The sequence below is a fragment of the Amia ocellicauda genome, chromosome 2, assembly GCF_036373705.1.
Source record: "Amia ocellicauda isolate fAmiCal2 chromosome 2, fAmiCal2.hap1, whole genome shotgun sequence".
NCBI classification, from domain to species: Eukaryota; Metazoa; Chordata; class Actinopteri; order Amiiformes; family Amiidae; genus Amia; species Amia ocellicauda.
Window position 1 is genome coordinate 46,308,261 of NC_089851.1, and position 22,357 is coordinate 46,330,617.

Here is a 22,357-nt window from a genome sequence, read left to right on the forward strand (position 1 = left end):
GACTATATTCAAACGCTTTCACAAGCATGTGTGTGTGTCTGTCTGTCTCTTTGTGTGTATGGATAATTATATTTCGCCTAATGATGTAATGATGTCATTTGGATATGAGAAAATTATTCGAATATTATTATTATTATTATTATTATTATTATTATTATTATTATTATTATTATCGTTGTTGTTGTTGTTATTATACCCACAACAATCACCCCCAATTAAATAAACATACAGTTTTAGGAAACACTATTTTAACCACATTTAACATACTTATCTATAGCATCATGTTAAAACAAAGTTTGTTCAGCGTTACAATGTCAACCATACAGTTTAAGCTTCACTATCAGATATGACTTATTACAACATCGCTTTGATTTCCTTTGATATGGCTTCTATAGCCTTGACCTGTTTTGACCTAAAGCAACTTGTATTTAAAATGTGTCCTTATACTTAGCTTGTTAATCGACTGAAGGCTACAAAATGATGTTCTTACTTTTAAGATACGAGGTAGCCTTAACGAAAGCAAAAACACATGTTTAGCCAATAGCTTCAGTAGCCTTTAAAACAAATGTGTTCATATTTTCGTTTCTGCTCTATTTTCCCCCACACTTTGGATTTATGCTACTATGACGTTTTTGTGTTGGGGGATTTTCATATGAAATAAATAAAAAAAACATGAATTGGTTAAAGCATTGCCAAACACATAACATAAGAAGGTGGTGTGATTCCTCATGAATTAATATGTGTACACCACAAGATTAACACATGAATATGCCATGCACTTCATCTGAGTTCTGGTGTTAATCACATGTATAACACGGTTAGAGCTAGGGTTAGGGTGAACACTAACCCTAACCCTGCTATACATGTGATTAACATGAGATGAAGTGCATGGCATATTCATGTGGTAATCCTGTGGTGTACATATATTACTTCATGAGGAATCACACCACCTTCTTATAAAGTGTTACCAAAAATAATCATCTAATATCCACATTGGTCGTTTGTGGAATTGTAGGCAATGAACAAAATAAGACATTAATACGAACGCCCATAAACCAATCTGAGATGAGTGAGTGTTGATTTTTCGTATGTCAGGAAAAAGACATCGCACACTCCCCACATTTTCAAATGAAAGAAATAGCCAATAAAATGTTTCTCCCCATGTGAGTGCTGCAGCTGTCTCAGAATCCTGCCTGTGTCGATGGCGTGTTTTTACCGGTTCTCTGTTCCGAAGACCCAGCTGCAAATACATCTGTGCACTCATACCACAGGCTGTTTTATAGAGTTGCAACAAATCTGTTTTGGTTGTTATTTATAAGAGTTGTAGATTGTTAAAAAAATAAAAGATACAGCACAACACATTCGTGAAAAGGTATTGCCGTCCCTGGGTGGGCTCGAACCACCAACCTTTCTGTTAACAGCCGAAAACGCTAGATTCCGCCAAAAATGCTGGGGAACAATAGTCTGTTAAGGGGAAGGAAGAAGTGAAAATGAAGGGGGAAGAAAGGGGAAGAAAAAAAGAGTGAAAAAGAGGAAAAAGGGAGGAAAATTGAGAAAAGGGAAAGGAAAGAGAGAAATTGAGGACCCCCCTTTGCATTCCAAGTGTTAATAGTGATATGATACTGACACATTTTCTGGAAATTGCAGAAAATGTCAATTTTGTTTATTTTGTCTGGCAGAAGAGCCCAGATAGGTCCTGGTTGGAGTGCTGCCTCCTATGGACAATGTGTGACAAAATGAACACCTAAATAAATCAAATACGACATATATAAGTATATAAATAAATACATACATACATACATACATAAAAAAAATAATAAATATATATATATATATATATATATGTATACACACACACAAGACTATACACTACAAAAACTATATACACACTATAAACAAAATACTATATATATATATATATATATATATAATATATATAGTATATACACACTACATTAACTATACACACTATATACAAACTACTCTCTCTCGCTCGCTCTCTCTCTCTCTATATATATATATATATATATATATATATATATATACACTCACCTAAAGGATTATTAGGAACACCTGTTCAATTTCTCATTAATGCAATTATCTAACCAACCAATCACATGGCAGTTGCTTCAATGCATTTAGGGGTGTGGTCCTGGTCAAGACAATCTCCTGAACTCCAAACTGAATGTCTGAATGGGAAAGAAAGGTGATTTAAGCAATTTTGAGCGTGGCATGGTTGTTGGTGCCAGACAGGCCGGTCTGAGTATTTCACAATCTGCTCAGTTACTGGGATTTTCACGCACAACCATTTCTAGGGTTTACAAAGAATGGTGTGAAAAGGGAAAAACATCCAGTATGCGGCAGTCCTGTGGGCGAAAATGCCTTGTTGATGCTAGAGGTCAGAGGAGAATGGGCCGACTGATTCAAGCTGATAGAAGAGCAACTTTGACTGAAATAACCACTCGTTACAACCGAGGTATGCAGCAAAGCATTTGTGAAGCCACAACACGTACAACCTTGAGGCGGATGGGCTACAACAGCAGAAGACCCCACCGGGTACCACTCATCTCCACTACAAATAGGAAAAAGAGGCCACAATTTGCACAAGCTCACCAAAAGTGGACAGTTGAAGACTGGAAAAATGTTGCCTGGTCTGATGAGTCTCGATTTCTGTTGAGACATTCAGATGGTAGAGTCAGAATTTGGCGTAAACAGAATGAGAACATGGATCCATCATGCCTTGTTACCACTGTGCAGGCTGGTGGTGGTGGTGTAATGGTGAGGGGGATGTTTTCTTGGCACACTTTAGGCCCCTTAGTGCCAATTGGGCATCGTTTAAATGCCACGGCCTACCTGAGCATTGTTTCTGACCATGTCCATCCCTTTATGACCACCATGTACCCATCCTCTGATGGCTACTTCCAGCAGGATAATGCACCATGTCACAAAGGTCGAATCATTTCAAATTGGTTTCTTGAACATGACAATGAGTTCGCTGTACTAAACTGGCACCCACAGTCACCAGATCTCAACCCAATAGAGCATCTTTGGGATGTGGTGGAACGGGAGCTTCGTGCCCTGGATGTGCATCCCACAAATCTCCATCAACTGCAAGATGCTATCCTATCAATATGGGCCAACATTTCTAAAGAATGCTTTCAGCAACTTGTTGAATCAATGCCACGTAGAATTAAGGCAGTTCTGAAGGCGAAAGGGGGTCAAACACAGTATTAGTATAGTGTTCCTAATAATCCTTTAGGTGAGTGTATATATATACACTACAAAAACTATACACAAAAGACTATATACACTACAACAACTATATATGAAAGACTACAAACACTACAAAAACTATATACACACTATAAAGGACTATATATACACTATATACTTTAGACCAGGGGTTGCCAAACTTCTTCTTCCCAAGGACCTCTTTGCCAACCAGATTCTGGCTGAGGCCCCCCACCAACAAAAAATGCCACAATGTCCTCATTATACAATGTTAATAAAAGGGAAAAATTGAGAACATAGAACTTTATTCAACTCACTACTATATACTCACTCACTAGGTCAACTCACACCTAATGAGATGGATGGGCCTGTACATTCTTTCATAATTGATCAATTAAAATATGTATTTAAAAAAAAAAAAAAAAAAATGATATATATTTTTTGGTGGGGGAAGAGATTTTGCCACAGACCCCCTAGCAACCCCTCGCAGACCCCAGTTTTGGAACCTCTGCTTCTGCCCTACAGGTTTTTTATTTGCTTCAGCCACTGCTCTTTAGAAAGAGTCTCTGTGGCCAGGCAATATATTGTGCCCTTAAACTGGCTGTGCCAGGTCTCCGCTGTCCTGAACTGCCCACACTTCCGACAAGTGTTTGCCTCCACCTCCCTTTTGAAGGCACATGGGCCAGTGGGATGATGAGGTGCTGGTGGACCAGGCGTGCCAGAGGGTAGGAGGGCACCTTGTGCTTGAGGCACAACAAACACAGTGAAGGTGGGGGCAGGGCAGGGGGCAAGGGTGACACGTGTGCTGGGAGCACAAGGGAGCACAGAGGCTGCTGGCGGGATGAAGGCAGGAGGCTGAGGGAGCAGCTGCCTCTGGACTGTCAGCCTGGGTCTGACTGCCGCAGGTGGTGGTGGTGGAACCACTGCAGAGGTGGCACGCCTCTTCAGTTTGGCCTGCCCTGCAGTGCTCGTGGCAGGTTGTAGGTGTGCTCCACTCCCTGGGGCCTGCTTCTTCACCCGCCCATTGTGCCACTGGACAAAGGTTGTGTGGTTCATCTGTACCAACTACAGGGTGGTGCTCTGCATGATGGCCACATTGGCCAGGTTCAGCTGCCGGATCTTACGGTAATCTTGAAAGATCAGAGACCATCTCGTCAATGAGCCCTTCCCCTTCCTTCTGGGAGCTTTGTGGATCCCACACAGCCTGATGAAGATGGCCTCCACAAGACGGCAGCAGTCTGGCCACCAGGCAAGCGCAGCAGTCAACGCCAGCCCACACCACTTCAGGCTCTCCACTCCAGGGGTGAACATGACCTTCTTCTGAGGAGACTGGAACCTCCCTGTGGTCAGCCTGTCCTGGTGTCTGGCAGCAAATGACACAGTATCTAATGTGAGCTAAAAGCATTCTGTCATTACTCCCTGAAATGCTGCAGCCATAGTGTAAAGCAGCCAAATGATAAGCTCTCAATTGCTAAATTGAACCTTAATTGAAGTAACCATGAATAATTTCTTAATCAGAGCATTTTAATTATTTTAAACAGTAGGGGTTTTAAGTTATGTATAGAATTGTGTAAAGAACTTATTAAAGAACCAACAATTTTTCTACACAATTTGAAAAGTAACATCTAAGCAGATTGTTAATTCAATTAAGGTTCAATTAAGTAATTGAGAGCTTGATTGGAACAAAACCCAGCAGGGTCGGGTAGGGTCGGGGCTCAGAGCATCTCAAACACGATTATATTAAAGACTGGACTGGTGTCAGAGATCATGATAAGAACGGAGACCGGCAGCAGCCAATGAGAGTCGAGCACATGGACAAAAATAAAGTTACATTATTTAGAGTATTTGATTCTGATTTTCATAAATACTTATTAAAATAGTTCAAATAACAATAGTTGTTTTGGGGCAGCCCACCACTTTAAATATCGGTTGGGATTTAAAAAATCGTGCAGAGTCTAGCTTTTTTTCACGACACTTGTCAAGACACTTTGCTATAACGTTACACAATATAGAGAATATTTATTTTCTCCAAGGTTAACATAATTCAGATATTGAACACGTTACCTGTAGCAGTCAAACTGAATTATGTCCGCTGATTGACGGAGCACTACTGAGACACGCCCCCGGAGCATATCAAGCTTGTGATTGGTTCTGTCCATCTTTCGAAAGATGGAATACGGCCACGGGATTGGTTCTCTCCATCGTTGCAAAATGGATTGCGGCTACGTTATTGGTTCTAGAAAGATGGAATGGCGCGTCGCAGGTACGGGTAAGGGTAACGGCCGTGGAGACTGATTCCCGTCCCTTCAACACGTGCTACTCCAGGCCAATCGCTGTGGACTGAAGGCTGGATGCGGCCAAGAGCATCGCTCTGTTATTCTAAGATTGTTCTATCTTTCAAAGATCAACAAAAACTGAATTTTCAATAAGGGTGTGTAGACTTTGATGTCCACTGTAAAAATCATTAAATCATCATCATACAGAAATACACCTCTACCCGACAAATCGAGACAAATACAGGCCATGCCCAAATAATGCATACATTTGATATAACATGTAGTCCTCCCTTCATTCCACTAATTATTACCAAACTGGGAGGGTTAATGGACGGTGTGGTCAGCAAGAGTGAACTTGATAGCTTCTGGCATTACATTTAGGTCATGCGGAGGATATTAAAACCTTCTCCGGGAAAGGTAAATTCATGTGTTCTGTCAATTACAGAAAGTTAACTTAATCGTGTTTTATTTTTTCCATCAGAAACTGCTGTAATTTACTTAGTCGTGAATCTATAAATAAACCAGTAAACTTCATGCCACCTGTAAGTACAGATGGGTCTATCTAAATCTATATTTTATGATGATGATGATGATGATGATGATGATGATGATGATGATGATGATGATTAATAATAATAATAATAATAATAATAATAATAATAATAATAATAATAATAATAATGTACGAAGAACTTTACATTAAAATAATATGATTTTCTAAACTCAGACCCAGTATTAGAACTAACCAATTTCCGCAGCTATGTTTAACATGTGGGACAAAGAGAGACTGGTACACTTGAAACTAGGGGGCACAGACAGGGCACCCCACCACTGAAACAACGCAACTCACACAGCGCACTGGCAGAGTAGTCTCAAATACCTACAGACTACACGAGGAACAGATTCATAGTTAATTTAAATCTGCAAGAACTGTGTAGGTATTCGTTACTATGCTCTCTCTTGCAGGTGCCCTATGCTTTTCATGGCCATATGTTTGCAAAAAAACATAAACGAAATTAAAAATGAGATGCAGTTTGACTTCATGTCCTCCCATCACGTCTTTGATGGGTGTTTCACTGCACAGGAATTGGTCAAACTGGGAACACAGACGTTTATTCTGGTTGGAAACGTTACGATTCAACACAAGTTTCTGTCCTGGGGTGTATACACCTCGGAGCACAGAGAGCAATACGCAAGCCTCATCTTTCTCCTCACAGCGTTTACAGCTTGAGGAAAAACGAGATTTTATGTATCATCAGACAACACAAACACTTAAATCTGGTGATTTCTTGAGATTACAAAAGGTAAAACAGTTTGAAGTAGTAATAACCAGTTTTACAAACAGGCACTGACATACATACCTACATACCTACATACATAAACAAAACCGAAAAGCCTCTTCCTTAAAACCATCCGCCAATGCAGGCTATGTCAGTTTCATATCTATAAAACCTTTTTTAAAACAAATACAAAAAACTTGGATTTGGTTATTTTAAAACATCACTTAATGAAATTGAATTCAACTTGCAAAATATCAATTTATTTATATGTTTTAATCAAATACACCACTCTTGGCTTCCCATGCGTAATTGCACAGCAAACACAAACGTTTTGTTTCTGAAGTCTGCTTTGATCCACCCTGTGCCTTAATTACAGCGCCGCAGCAAACGGGCACTGGTGCATGAAGTGCGTTGTTGGACGGGCTTAACTGTGCCTTCATGGAATCAGACCTACGGGAGATATTCCTACAGTTTCATCGGTGTCTGTGGTTTCTGCGGGGGAGGTTAATCAGAGCTGTTCCCCGGCCTTCGAGACAGGGCACTGGCTCTGCGGCCACAGCAGAACTTTCTCTCGGCGACAAGGAAACCCCCCTAGGGTGCGGCTGTCAGAGTCACAACACCGGCTATATCAGTGTCCTCTCTGTCAATATGCTCATGAGAGTCCACAGTTCAGTTTACCAAGTGCAGACGATAAACACCAGTAACAAATGCCCCGCCAGATTATCTGATTGGCAGGGAGCTTCGCAGGTGAGATTCTTCATATGCACCAATGCTGGGGACACACCCGAGCCATTGAGGTCAAATTGACACTCTTGGGGAAAAGCACGGTAAGTCGGCGCTGTGCTGTGCCTTGGACGTTTCTCTGTCACACTGTAAGCGAGCAGATAGGTTGGTAGAAAGGTTTCTCACATGGATGCCGTGCCAGAAAACAGCCGTCTTGCATAGATCACAGGACTGTCTCTCACCTCGGCGTGCTCCTCGGTCACTTTTAATGCTTCTCAAACCGATAGCTTTCGAACGGCCCGATGCAATATGTTTAATTCAATAAGCAGACAGCTGACGATTGATGCGAATGATTTATCCACATCACACCAGCACAATACCCACATCACCCAGTGCTGTCCTAGCACTGAATGGCTGCTCGTGTTTAATTTGTTGTTTCTCATATCAAACAGCATGAAATCAGTTGAGCATTGACTGACATGCCAACATATTAAGCAGTATTTTTCATTTTAATTGAAAAATGTTTCTTGTGAAAACTGTAAGTCGGCCTGGGCGTCTAATAACTAACTAACGAAATAAATAAATACATATAATTTGAAATGTAGCCTATACACAACAAAACATATAGTGTACAATGGCGATTTTGCTGCGTATAGTTACAAATACAAATTATTTCTCGATTATGCGATGCGGTGACAACCCACCAAACCTATGAACTTCACAAACATCATGAAAGTAGTCAGACGTGGGGTGACGTGACAGTGTGCTTTTAGCTACAACAGTAAAATCAACACCGCTTTTCATACAATTATGAAAAAACCTTGACAAAGACTGTTGAAACTGGCAGCCCCAATTATTATTATTATTATTATTATTATTATTATTATTATTATTATTATTGGTAGTAATAGTAGTAGTGGTAGTAGTTCCTATATATGAAATATATTAAGACCTTTACCTATCGAGACATGCACAGCTTTTCATAAAATCATGAGGAAATCTGGACAAAGACTGTTGAAACTGGCAGCACATATTATTATTATTATTATTATTATTATTATTATTATTATTATTATTATTATTAGTAGTAGTAGTAGTAGTAGTAGTTCCTATATTAAATAGATTAAGACTGTTACCTATCAAGACATCACGCATAGACAACAACTAAATATTATTGTAGAAATTATAATCATGAAGTTCCAATAAACTACAAGTAGTTTATTACGTTAAGAAATTACGTTAATTGATAAGAATGATCGCACAGAGTGAAGTGAAACAAGCAAAGAAAACAAAAGACAGCAATCTAACAACCCAAAAGCATTGATATAAATATCAGCACTTTGTCTTTGTAAAATCAACTACCAGTAGTTCAGTGCTTGGCTTTGTGAAAGAGTACTAAATAAATAAGGGTGATAACAATTTAATTATAGACTTCCCACAAAAAGGGAAAACAGATGTACAAAATAATAACTTGTGGGTAGCCAATTCAAACCACAATTAAACTGAAGCAAACTTGAGTTGTTTTTTCATTTGTTGGTTGTTTTCTTTCTCTAAGGACTTCATCCTATTTTTTTTTAATTCAAGTTAAATTAAAGCAAAAAAAAACGCTGTACCTGTTGTTGACCTATTTCATGCCCTTCTGTGTGGTTAATAACTTCTGCAACCAAACTGAAGCACTTTACCAAATGAGACTTGTGCAATTGAACAGCATTTCTGTTTTCGCTGATGGCTTCAGCTCAATCGCTGTGTATGTATGAATGTATTTATTGATTTATGGTTGGTTGGTTGATTGGTATCCTACATTTGTAATAGTTTTCTCTTCCTATTTCAAATTAACAGGAAGGCCTGAAACGCAATTGGAAACATGAAAGACAAATTCAGCTGTAAGTATATATGTGTGTATTTATTTATATTTGTTATGTATCCACCATACTAACCATTAGCCTAGGCGGAGCTCTGCGCCACACAGGCCCTCCTCCGCGCCGGCGCACTGGAGCAGAGGCTTATACCGCTACACCGACCCTCCCACTGCGGGGGCTTAACACTGAAGCGTGGCGTCACTTGTAACATATTTATACATATGTAGAACCCATTGCATTCTCTCCTATGAAGTGAATTTACTGTCCGCATTTGCACGCAAATCGTCAAACCATGTCCGTGTAAAACTGAATTTTCTACAACTGAAATCGCTTAATGGAGATCGACAGTGCCGATGATCATCTAGAACGCCTGGGCTGCGTCCCAAATCGCACTTCCCTTCCTTGCGGGGCGGAAGTACTACGGTGGCATCTTAAGGGCTGTGCCAAACCCTTAGGGAACGAGTGAAGGGAGCCTAATCGAGCCGTTTGCGCCCTTCAATGCTCCCTTCAGCGTAGTGTACACAAGAGCGCACTTATGGGGAAGTTTTTTAGCGCTGAAGTCCCAGAACTCTTTGCGTTAAAGGCGGAGACAAGTCAACTGGGAAAATATAGCAGCGGCGGGTGTATATAAATGTAATATTAGCTAGACAGTTGTATAAAGTGTTAAATTATGTATCAAGGAAATAATACATAGATCGATCAAATAAAATGATTATATAATAATGATTTAAATATACGATTAGAAAGTTAAACCAAAAAATGTTTTTGAAACTATAATTTAATTAATTACTGAAGTAGTATCCTATAAAACTAGGAAGTGATATTAACGAACAGTGTATTTCAAAATTATTATTATTATTATTATTATTATTATTATTATTAAATAGAGACAGATGACAAGAAAAGACTGCGTAGGTACTTTTTCGATCAAATGCCAAGGCGCTGAATGCTGACGCTGAAGTGTGTCCCATTGAGCGCTTTTAGCTTCACCCTACACCCTCCTCACTCAAGTGCACCCTCGGTGACGTCAACACAACGTCACGCAAAGTGTACACTTGTCGGAGGGTGTAGGGAGTAATGCGATTTGGGACGCAGCCCTGATCTGTGCTTTGTTTCTTGAAGTCAGTGACTGTATTCGAAACCGTATACTAGCCATACTACACACACTACACACGGACAGGTCAGTAGTGCTGTTGGTGCAGTATGTAGTGCGATTTGCAACAGAGCCAGTGAGAAGAGAGTCAGCAATATTTGCGGCGAGCAGACGTGAAACGCGTGTTGACACAACAACCGCAAGTGTCAACAATTATGTTGTACACGTACAAGTTTGCAGTAATGTCGACAGTGAATTCACTCTATAGGGAAGAGTGTAACGGGGCTCACCAAATGTATGAGTATTTACAAGTGACGTCACGATTCAGCGTTAACCCTCCCGCATTGGGATGGCCGCTCTTGCGGCGCACAGGATCAACACCCGACCGAGTGGCGCTGCTGCAGAGGAGCGCCTGCGCGGCGCGGGTCAAATCCCGAGCTCCAGCTACACCACGCATGGATACATGATAATCTCTATATATAAATAGTTACAACAAAATTGGTATTTCTTGTTTTCAATTGCGTTTCAGGCCTTCCTATTAATTTCAAATAGGACCATTAGGAAAAGATCATAACAGCAGTTAAAATGCACTAGGGAGTAAATATTTATAAGCAGAATAAATGGAATTGAATTGTAAGAATAAAATCATAAATTGTATAAAATTCTGATTTACATGTGGAATATGTATTTCTGCGCTCTCGAATTGTGACAGCGAATTCACTGCAGTGCTGTCGGAGCTCCCGCTCAGGATTCGAGTGGCACCGCACAGGCGGCTGAGCTCAGCGACTCCAGACAGTAGTGTGATAAAATCGCTACGCCAAAGTAACTGGATCCTCGCACTGTGAGAGGCTTAACACTGTACTTCTGAGGGGGTTACCTCACTTGTAATGTGAGCATATATCTGATGAGCCATGTTACGCTAACAATGCATCAAATGACAATGCTGCAACCTCCAATTACGCCCACAGTGACTAGCTGTTCAGGATCCTTGTTATCCTGAGTAATAATCCATTTATTCTGGCATGGAATGTTGATGTCCAGTTGCTGCGAATACGATTAAAGCTGTATTCACAAAGTTCATTTGAAAAATGCGTTTCTGTTGATCATTTACTTCAGAGATATTGTAAATTCATCTCTACCTAATTAGATGTATTTTCAGATGAATCCCAGAAGACACCACAGATATTCCAGATTACTAAAATGAGGGTGTTCGCACTTTTGACAACCACTTAATAGATTTATATTAATAAATTAATAACAACAAACAAGTATTGTCAAATAAACTGTACTTACTTATCTTTTTTTGAGAGTTATTGAACAGTGATTCCTGAAGAAAAATGCCATGAAAAGACCCCCTTTATTTCTATGAAGTGGTAATGAAATGCTTACAGTGTCAATGAGTCAAGTGTTCAACAAACTGTAATTGATAAAGATGAATTGTGTAATTGACAACCTCAAATAAACTAAAGGCATCACAGATTACATTGTTTTTCAGAATGATTGATGTGAATATGTTCAGCTACAGCTCTATGTTCCTTTAATATATGATCAGATAGACAGACAAGAAACAACAAAAGAAAAGAGCCCATTCATATTTTATGCATTTCCTATATAGATATATATTATAATTATGTATCTTACCAGACACACTTATCCAGGAAGACTTACAATTGTTACAATATATCACATTATCTTTACATATACTTGCCCATTGAAACAGCTGTTTTTTCATGGAGCAATCTCCACACTGCTGCCTCCCTCCCTGCCTCCCTCCCTGCCTCTCTCTCTCTCTCTCTCTCTCTCTCTCTATGTATCTATGTATCTATGTATCTATATATCTATATATATAGATAGATGGATAGATAGATAGACAGACAGACAGACAGACAGACATACACACATACACACACTGCCTTTTGACTCTTAGCTCAGTCCCTAAAATCTGCTGTGAATCTGACAGTATCAGTGTCAGTTACAAATGTGTCAGTGTTCACAAAGCTCCTGTACTAAAGCTTATATATCAGGTTGGTTCCTTAGTTGTAATGCTGTGTTTTGCCTCATCAGGCCTATATAGTTTCTTCTTTCATTTCTCTGTTCCATACTATTATTGAAATAGGCCTTGTTATATTCATTTTCATTCTGAATATGACCTTATACCATACTGCCACAGTTCAGGCTATACTTAATTGCAATCACTGTTCTGACCTTGCTCTGTGAAGGAAAGAAAGCTATTTTAATCACCCAGACTGCTATGCGCCCCGTTATTGTTCAAGTGATTTGCATTTTCGATAATTGCTGAAGGGCAAATAAAATGCCATTGAAATGTTATAGGCCAGAGGTATTCAGTACTAGTCCTGTAAAGCCAAGAGCTTTTATGCGTTTGTAATTGTCCTCAATATTTAGTAGAAGATCACCTTAATCTGGCCTAATTAAAATCATAATCGGTTCAATTGATTAATTCGGAATTTAGTGTGTTTCGCTTAACAGAACCAGTTGGGTGTATCCATTGGAGACAGACACGTTTCACATCGGTAAGGCACATCATCGTGCACAGCAGCACGGAAAGAAACACTGTCTCTTCTGATCATGGTTAATCCTATTGCGCAGTATCGTGTTCTTATGATCAGTGCGAACTGTGTTACCTGTCCGACCTTCCTTAAGAAGGCAGATTATGTTTTAAAGACATTACTGTCTCTGTACAACTGTGTTGATATTTAGTCTTGTTCAACCAACTGCTTCCCAAATAAATTGTTTTCCATTTAGCAGCAAAATTAAGACATTGCTTGAAAGACAAAAAGTTAAACTGTATTAGCCTACTGTACGTGTAATGGTTTCGCGTTAATGAGAATTAGACCTTTATGAAAATGTCATGGTGTTGCAGCTGTGAATAATATAGGCCTATGCCTTAAATATACATCAACAGTAGCCTATTTAATCGGAAAATCACTTGACATCAGAACGTAATAATGTTAATATGATATGCTAGTAGTTCGTTTGTAGAGAGCAAGCTTGTCTTTACCTTCGGAACTGTCAGGGAAAATGTGCTGAGTTAATGCATGAATCTGGATATTTTGGTGACTTGTGAAGAACAGGAGCGTGTCTCTGTGTGGATGTGAACAGCGGTCTGTGTTAAGCCAAAAGCATCATTGTGGTTCTGGCCCTGATCTACAGACTGCTCCATTCACTCTCTGTCCACTCTCTGTCCACTCCCTGTCCACGTCCATTGCTCTGCCTTGACCCCACACACCGGGAAACTCTCCCTTGAGACAAGGTGCAAATGATACATTTACGTGTAAGTAGCCTACAATCCTTTTTTTGGACCAAACTTTAAATTATTTGTCAGTTAACTCCCGTGGGACATTTCGGCATGCTTTTCAAGAGGCAAAAACAAGAATTTGGTTGCAATCGGAATTATAGGTATCACTTACAGCAGAAGCTCTTTTAGGTGTCATTATATAAAATGTATCAGGTGTCCTGTGTCCACTTTCGAGCACTGTTAAACATATTCATTAAGTGAGTTTGTTCTATGAACCAAGCTTTAAAAACGCTTTGAGACCGAATTGGTAGCTTGCTCTTTGTTAAAACCATGCCACAAGTAGGCTACAACTTCACCATTCCTGTTCAACGCCTCGGAAGGAACTGAAAGACATTCTGCTCTTGAAGAGCGTTCAACCCTATGCCTGTAGACGGACCTTTTCCCTGTTCACTTAGTGAATCGCTTTTCTTTAACATCAGTCCGCATTTTATGTATTTATTTTATCTTTTTTGCTTTTTAAAATTACTTCCGGTATTGCTTTGTATCCTCACGTTAGAACTTGTGTTGTATAGCATAATACTGTAAATTTAGTATTAATGAACTTATTCTATTTAACTCTTCTAAACCTTGTCAGATTTCTTGGGTACATTTCATGACGAAAAAATAATACTGATAGACATGTTTTTCTTACAGTTCTGTTGACAAACTATGATGAAGATATTCATCCAAGCAGTCCACAGCAGTCTACATAGAAACTTTTATATCTCATATATGATATATTTCTACAATTGTATTCAGTCTATACTTTATAGAATAATTAATGTGTAATAATAATAATAATTTAAAATGATGATGATGATGATTTCTGGACACCTCATAAATGTTGAAAATAAGCCAACGTGATGTTAAAACGTGAACAACATGTAATAAAATATTCAAACAGTGAAGCTGTAAATTGTTAACATAACACATTGTGTAGTTGTTTGCTGATTGACTATCTGAACACTAGATTGTTGTATTTATTGCTCTTCATTAAGGTTAAGAATTCAAATCAAATACAAATCTGTGGAAACTAATCAGATATAGGTAGGCTATATGGTAGGCTCTGATGTTTCACACAATCTTAGAAAGAATGGTTATTGAAAGTCGAATTGTGTTGTTTTATTAAACTATGAAATTGCAAGCATTCTTCATGGGTTTCAAAATGATTAAGATACTTAATTAACTTTGATTAATCACGAAATTGGGGGTCTTTTACGTCACCAGCCATTTAACTACGTTCATGACGGCATTAATGACAACTTTTAGGAAACATTTTAACAAGCACACAAATAGCAAAACTGAACACAACCCTTTGTATGAAATGATCTAAATATAACATTTAGTTCAGGAGTACAACGTTGCAAAATGTTGCTTCAAAAAGGGAAAATGTCATCCACACAATCTTTTTTAACCCATGTGTTGCTTCAGTGCACTTCCCAGCAACGTCTGAATAGGATGTTTTCAGGCATTCTTCCCGAGCCGTTTAAGTGTTGTGATCATACATAATTGGGATGTAACCCTTAAAGTACATAAGACATTGAACTTACAAAATAATAGGATTGTGACTGATAATTACAACAGAAATTAAGTACAGTGGATATCATGTGAACTTTTTATTTTTTTTTAACCTTACTGCATGTTATTTGCAGGCACTTATTTAGTGAACTGGTCAGTTTTAAGCTTTGCTGAATGAATAATATACATTAACAGTATTAACAGTAAATTATTCCCACAATTTACAAATACAGTTCATTTAAAAAGAAACCTAAACAGCATTTCTAGCTTTGCCATAATGGGCCCTTTAGTCAGCTACATTACGTAGAATATCATTTTTAACAATATAAGTAAATGCTATAACTATATGTTAACAATTACCACCATGTTGTTCACTCTCATAATCGTGCACAGCCTCCCAAAATGACTCACACTGCACTATCTGTAGTATTAAACTAAAATACGCTACTATAATAAAACACGTTCAAATGTCACTTAAACTACTCCTTGAAAAAAGGTTGGTTTAAAAAGGCGTGCACACGAAATCACATTAGCTTTAATCTTTCAACAACCCCTGCTTTGCTAAAAATAAAATGTCAGTAAAAATACGACAGCAATTGATAAGAAGTAAGTGAAATGGCAGGATCTCACTCCGTGTCACCGGCCTATGCTGAGCTCAGACAGTAATGCTGTCCTGTGCGGATATGAGCCCCAGTCTAAATGCAGCCCATCCCTGTGTCAGATGGCTACTGGAGATGTGGAGCATACAAAGAAATGTGGTTACTCGGATGGTGGCAATTTTTTTTTTAATGTAACCTGTATTCAAACGACTTTATTGCAAAGAGACAAGAAGTCCCCGTATGATAAATTAATTAATTGATTTCAGTTTCCAGAAGCCCAATCTGTACCGTTGCCACTTCTTAATGCTTTCATATGTACTGCCCTGCTCTCCAGGCACTCTGGCACTATACTGTCACCAAGCAATTTTCACCAACACACAATGAAGGTATTGTTACACACAGGCTCCGTACCGCACTTCCATTATATATCACCAAATATTGCACCATTTCTAATCCATGTGCCAACCGATTGGAGGTTGTGTTCAATACAGTATAAAGCAGAACCGCTGAAGTGCGCCTTGTATTGAGACAAGGTCTCTAGCAAGCTGCTGGGGATGATAAGAGCAAACGGCGCACCCTTCACATTCTCATACCGCTGGCTTTGCACACTGTTTCAGACGGGTGACAGTTTTACCAGTTTCCGGGTACATTTTTGCAGTGCTGTAAAATCTTTTTTGACAGTTCGTCGTCATCATTACCGCCCACTGATTCTGCATGATGAGGACAATCTCCCCCGTCTCTTTAATGGTACAATCTATGGTTTACACGGCCCCTCTTGTTGCACAACAATTTTCTCCAGCTATATCTGAATTGCAAAATTCAACTAAGTACATTTAACGATCATATAACAAATTCGAGATCATATTATTATTTTTATTATTAAGTAATGTTTATTTTAAGTCAAGTTTATATATCAATGTACACACTGACGTCAGATAACACAACAGTGTTACATTGTTACACCTTGATACATTAAAATAAAAAGTGCTATAATAGATTTATTAAATTGTTAGTTTATTATTGTTATTATTAGTAGTAGAAGAAGCAGTACACTTGATATCACTTACCTACATACTTGCCTACCTTCCTAAATGAAAGAACTGCAGTTCCTTTTTTAACCTTCTCTGACTGTCAGCCCAAATGGATGGCTTGCCACTGTGAACAGATAGCAGTGAAGAAGGGGCCACAGCGACCCTGCCGCTGGGGTTTGATTCAGCACCTGCCTGATGATGCCTGATGACCACGACCTCATGATGTTCCGGCCCATGTTCTGATATGAGCAGCACTTTCTAGGGCTCAGTTGCACAGCTGCCAGAAGACAGAGAGAGAGAGAGTAGAGCCTGTAGGATCAGCAAGGTCTAGTCGACTCCCTGGACACCTTTAAACAATTAGAAACCTCATGGATTTGTTTTTTCTTTCGGATTTTTAAACATGTTTTTCTTGAGCTCTTAGAGACTGCATCATTTTAAATTGATGGTCTTTTTAAATTAAAGGAATTTGATTTAATAAATAATGATGTAGCAAAGGTCATGTTCTCAGATGCCAGAGCATTTAACTGATGCTGTGGAACATTTCACATTCTTCCAATAAGCAAAGGGACCGAACCCAGGGCATATTGATGAACTAGCAGGGTGACTGTTATTTTTTTGTAACTAAAAGGTTTAAACTGTACCAATATTTTGCAATGATTAATTTTTTAATTATTAAAAAAGCTTCACTGCTTTCCTATATTGAGAGCATTTAGCTAAACATTTAAAAATATATATGCAATAAACAAATCTTGTCAGGGATATTCCACACACAAAAAAACAATACTTAAGTGTTTTTTTGTTTATTTATACTCACAATACCCGTAAATAATACATTACAATATAATCATGTATATTTTATCACACCTGTTTTGAGAAAATAAAACTGTGAAAAAATATATTATTGTTTGTTAATTTCAACAGAAAATTCTGCCTCCCTTCTTTGAATGTAATGGTGTTTTGTTGTATATTTATTTATATAATTAATAAGGCATTGGAATATTAATTACTTTAAGAAGTATTAAATGAATAACAAAACTACCCTCTATGGTATGAGATATAATCTTTTACAGCTGGTTGAAATGTAACCATTGATTACATAACCACTCTATTAGCTACAGAGGCTCCCCATTAAGTCAATCTTTTATTGACAAATGGCCAGTTCATTAGTCGCACTTTGCTGAAGAAATATAACCTTGGTTTTGTGGGCAGTAAAAATAAGGATGTTTAGCAAGAACAGACATCAGTGCTTTCCATCACTAAGGGTAGAGTGGCAGAGAGGCCACTGTGTCGCAAGTCTCTGCTTCAGCACAGGCTGCGTCTGGAGACTCATCAGCATACATCTGCAATTCTAAACTGAAGATGACAGATGGTAAATCAGTCGAGGGCAACCTACGCCAAAACAGGGGCCACATTTGTGGGCCTCAAAAACCTCTTTTGGGGGCCACCAAATGCCTCCCCCAACAAATCAGATAAGAACAAACTACAAAACACTAATTTATTTGGAATGTTTAATGCTTTGATAAATCTCTACAGCAGCAGCATATTATTTAGTAATTTAGTTCTTCCCATGGTGGGGAGATTGTGTCTTTGACAGCCATGCAGCTGCTGTGCTAAGTCATTCATGAGAAATATACAACAGAACCAATGAAATAACTTCTCTGGCGTAAAATCTCTTATCCCATTTACAGGGTTGTACAGCTATTACAAAAAAAACCCACCTAAAAGCAACATGCTACAAATTGGATGGTGGAACTCATCCTCTCTTAAAAGCCTTTTTGAATTTACTTTGCACAAACTCAATTATTTTAAGCATGAGGTATGTTGCAAAAAGTTGATGTAACTTTAAAATATTATTTTTAGAATTATTCAATTGCTTTGAGTCAATAAATTAAATATTTTTTAGATCAATGTGTCAGGGTTTTACAGTGCATAGAACACTGTACCTCCTTTAGCCACAGAACCACTGTCTTCTGGATAAGTAAGACTATCTTTATTCTTTAAATAAAAAATAAAATTTAAAACACACATTAGCTTAGAAGTGTTAAAAATAAGTTGAAACCAAACAGAAACCCATTGAAAAATCACCCAGCCCTGAAAGCAGAACTTCATACTTTCCATGCCATCATTTCCAAACTTGTACAATATGCAAAGGGAATTGTTAATCATATTTATTTATGTATTTATTTATTTATGTATTTATTTATTTATGTATTTATTTATTTATTGGCAGATGCCACTATGCAGGGCACCTTACAGGATACCAAAACAAAAGTACACAAATACAGTATAAGTGTGCAATATTGCTATTGGTAAACTTAAACTGCGGAGACTATGGTAATGTATCAGCGGATAGAAAACAAATTAGTTAAAAATACTCAGTACTCAGCTTAAGTTAATGCTATCAAATGTCTATGATGTTTTAGAAAGATGCATTTCAATTTAACCACATCTTAAATTGTTGAGTCATTGACATTATCCATGATTCATGCCACATTTAAATGGAAACATTCATTTAAAACATTAAACAGTGTGAGAAAAACCAGGTCACACTGTTATAGTCATGTTTAGTTGTCACATCCCTTACTGTGTCAGTGTGATACCTTGTTGAAGTGTTGACTGAGGGGTATAGATCAGTCATTAGTCTGCCGTTTCTAAGAACAGGCACTCATTTCAACCACTCATTCACAGTACAAAGCCTGGTACTATGTTTGCTGTATATAATATATAAACTATAAACTATTTGTTTTTTTCTGATTTTACATTAATCACTACAGTATTTTTATATATGTATTAATACAACATATTTTATTATCCCAATTAATTTCCTCATATTCACATTCACTAATGTATTTGTTTCATGATGTGTAAACACTGTATTTCCTTTCATTTGTATCTAATTTGTCTATAGATGTTGGAAAAAAAATTATCTAACTAGTGTAATTATTTGATATAGCATTCACAGACAATAAACCAGTAACAACTTCACTTCACACTACTTCACTCTGTTCTTTACTAGCCTTTTAACTAGCACTGCTAAAAATATGTTAGGGTTATTAAACGCCTCTTATGATGACTTAAGTCATAGTATGAGTGGTCTTTCAATAACTCATTGTCTGAGAATCTCCTGGAGAATCCCCCCCCAAAAAAACATACAAAAAACTATTAATATTAATAATGATTCATTATTCAGTTAAATGTCAGACATTTTTGTTCTTGTGTTCATAACAGTCAATAGGCATTAATATCAACGGCAGTGTTCTCATGTCCAACTTAAATGGCTCCTATTTAAATAAAAAATGTTTATGTGTTTATTTGATCATGTTTTAAGCTAAAAGGTTATTTATACCATCATATGTCCTGGACCTCAGTGGGTCATCAGCCTATGAGATAAATGGTAGTTTGCTCTTTACAATCTCAACCCGGATACATACCCCCTCCCCCAACCCCTCCCCCAGCTCAGTGGAAATGAAAGCTGCGATCTCTCTGAAGAAAAGGCCGTCTAAGATTATATTTATTCAGAAGTAAACCCCTTGTCCCCCCTTCACCTGCCTGTCCTTCATTTCTTGTTATCCCAATGATCTTTTCACACAGGCTTGAAAATAATAATCAGAAAATGCTAAATAAGACATTGCTATGAAAGTAATTTCTTAAACCTGTTTCAGGGTCATTTACTCATCTCCTTTCAAAGGGTTTATCAGAAAAAAAATTCTAAAATCATACTGAAAGTGCATCCACCCTAGTCAACAGACACTCATATGTCATAGGTTTTGTACATATCTGGGCTTCAGACAGTTAGAGATAGGCAGAGGAGGAAAGACAAAATATATAAGAGGTAATATGATCTGAAGGGCACAGTGAATTGTCAGGGTTTGCAAATGTCAAGCAGCCAGGTCACTTTGTGTCAAAATGCCTCGCTTGGTTTGAGGATTGAGCCTCTGTCTTGGCACATGGTTGATTTTGAAAGTTTTAAGAGCCTCTGCTTGAAACAATGTATTTGGTGATCCTCTTGGTTTAGCATGAACTGTTAATTTCTACTTCTTTATTGATTATATGTTTACAGTTTGTTAATCACTGATTCAGTTTGGTGAAAAACAGGAAAGATTCACTCAGTTAAGAACTCAGTTAAGGCAGAATGTGTAATCTGAATGACAGTCTATAGACATTGATGGAGAGACAGTAGAAGGTTTACACACTTCTAATCTGAATTCAGAGATCTTACACAGCTAAGGAAAAGCTGCAGGACTGTCTGTGGTCCAGCGGACACTGCTGAACTACTCTCCAAACATGAGTTATCAGGAAACAATGAAGAGAAGTGAAGTCCAAATGACTGGGGCAAGATTGAGCTTCCTATTGAGATCTTTTGATTTGAAGTCAGGGATAGAACTGACAGAACAGAACAGTTTGACAGACTTCACAGGAAACTTGCTAATGATGGCGATGCAGGGGAAACTATCTCAGACACTATGGGTGAAGTGGACATCGCATGTCACAGTAGACTCTTATGCCAGTCTTGCTGTCCACCTAGGTTCTGAAGAACACATCGAATTGACTAGATTAAGGTTTAGATACGATTGTCTGGGTATACTGTAAATGGGAATACTTGCTTATTAAAACCCAAAAGGCAACACATGGACGTCACTGCAATGGACACAAAGCAAAGAAGCACACTCCCTCAGCACTGGGCCTTGTCTGTTACTGATGTAGCCTGTCAGTAAGGGGGCACGCAGACCCAAGACACTGATGAAGGGGCCCCCTGGGCTGTATTTGGCGGATTTCCAGAGGCTCCTGTGTTATCATCGATGATGCTTGCTTATTGTTTTGCTGTGTAATAGAAAGGGCAACAGGAAAATAAAACCAACAAAGAAACAAACATTAATCCCATGAGGTTCACAGTGCTTACTGTGGATTTTAGTTTCCTTTTATCCATTGCAACACATTGCATTTTTGTGCATCCAAGTCATTTTCATTGCATTCATCCAGTATACAGTGCTATCTGAGCCTCCATTATTAGCCCTGGGGGCCCATGGGTAATTGACACAACCCTGTATTAATGATAAGAAGCCTGAGTTATAAGGCTCCATGCTAAGGCTGACATCCTGTAATTCTGATACACCTTTCTTCATGATTTTCACTCTGGCTCTGTTATTAGTAGAAGTTGTAGGTATTCTCTGTTGCTGACAAACCCACAGGGCTGGTGCTGGTCTTGGTCCTGGTCATTGTCCTGGTCCTAGGGCCCCTTTTTCTGCTGGATCTCATTGAACCTGAGCGCATGATCACTCTGGCCAGACAGGCCCTTTGACTGCACTATTCTGTTGATGAGACTCTTATTAACATTGATTCCAGCTCTGAAGACAGGCGGAGAGCAGGGATAGGACTCACAGAACCACGTTCTCTTGTTGTTTTCAAATTACTCATAAGAAAGATTAGACAAAGGGCTTTCAACTTAACAAAG